Genomic DNA, 1,807 nt, shown 5'->3' with positions numbered 1-1,807 from the left:
AATGCTAAAAAATACATATACAATTTAACCCCATACAAATACTTGTGTTAAAAGGTTTTCAATACGTAAATAAACGTTTTAGCAGTTACAGTAGCTGCTAGGTTTGCAGGTCACGTGACAGGGACACATATTGTAGTTCCAAGTTTCGACACTACGAACCGCCACCCTTCCGTTTTCAGGAAGTTTGCTGCCAAATTAAAATTATTTCCGCCAGTTTGTTTAGACATTGCTTGTGGTTACCGGGCTATATAAAACGCTGGCTTTCATATGAGCTAGAGAACATATACGCGACAAAAATCGGTTGTCTGTCCCTTTAAAGATACGTCGGACGTACAGTGCCCAGAGTGGCTCGAAAGCGGCGTTGCTCGAAACTAGCGTGGTTATCTCGAACCATCGACGGCAAAACGATCACGCGTTTGTTGTATAAGCCAATAATCTAACGATGCCTAAGCTGACGGAGAATGTATTTTTTCCCCTCGTGTTCTCTAGTTGGACCTTATTTGAAGGGGCGGTTAGAGCCTTCGCTGAGGTCAGAGATCGAATGCGGACCACGGGTTCTCGCAAGAGGGAAACAAAATCATCTGCGACGCGAGTATTTCTTCCTTTTTCCCCCCTCATATGTTTCTGTTTTAAAGGGACACTGAAGTGATATGTAAACATTGCGGGATTACTTGCGCAAATTGTAGTCCGGAGTCCCCAGGCCATGTTACGACCACTCTGGGCGCGTTTACGCGATTTCATTGAGTAGAAAAATTAATTCAGAAATGCTGTCCTCCTCTCTTTACGCTCGCCCATTTTCTGCGGCGTTTTCATGTGACGTCGCGAGGAGCCGAGCTCGCGATTGGCTGCGCTACTGCACGGCTCCCCGGCCTTCAGACAGAGTCAGTCGGCCCAGCCTTTCGTCCGCCGGCCGCCGACGGGTCGTCGCAATTCGTTCGCTCAGTTGAAACGAAGCCAGGACACATTTGTGAATGGAAGAATGGGCCTTTCTTTACTTGGTTAGTTTGTACACTGTATCTAGCTCCAAGTCAAGGTCGCTTCACACAAGCGCTGCACAAGCGCACATGCGACGCTTCGCTGACTGGTACGCCAGTAGGAAAATATAAGGCCTCTTGAAGGTGGAGAAGAGTCAGCGAAGTCAATATAGGTACTAAGGAAATAAAATCAACTGATATTTTTAGCGTACAGCGTAAAAATAGGGTGCGGGAAGCACTTTTTTGCGCTGGGCGAACAAGCACAGCGGTCAGCAGCACGACTACGCATCTGCGAACGCTTTTCCGTCTACGAAATGCAATTGCTAGACGTGAGCTATTGTGAAAACTCGGGGGACGCTTACTGCACAAGCGCAATACAACAAATAGTCACCTAAGCTGCTTGAAATGCTAAAACTAAATAAAAGTGTAAACTTGTTGTACAATATATACTTTATATTACGATGGTCGGCGGAGCCCGTTCCGTGGCCGACTGGTCTGGGGTCGCAATGCTCCAGATTGACTTGGAGAAGGCTTTCGATCGTGTGCCGCACGAAATCTTATTTCAAATTTTGGAGTACATTAATGTCGGCAAAGTTATTCGAAATGGAGTGCATATGGCGTACAGTGAATGCACAACCCGTCTTATAGTTAATAAGGCAGTTGGAAAAAGAATTCAGGTGCAACGATCGGTGAGGCAAGGATGCCCGATATCCCCACTCCTTTTCTGCATATATATTGAGACGTTTTGCTTAAGTGTCATTAAAAGCAGTAACATTCAAGGTTTTCGGTTGCAAATGACAGAAGTTCGACTACTAGCGTACGCAGATGACATT

This window comes from Haemaphysalis longicornis, unplaced genomic scaffold (assembly GCF_048455015.1).
Source record: "Haemaphysalis longicornis isolate Haplotype H1 unplaced genomic scaffold, Haemaphysalis longicornis Haplotype H1 scaffold_11, whole genome shotgun sequence".
Taxonomy (NCBI): Eukaryota; Metazoa; Arthropoda; class Arachnida; order Ixodida; family Ixodidae; genus Haemaphysalis; species Haemaphysalis longicornis.
The sequence above is the reverse complement of the archived record's forward strand: the minus strand, read 5'-3'. Positions refer to the sequence as shown.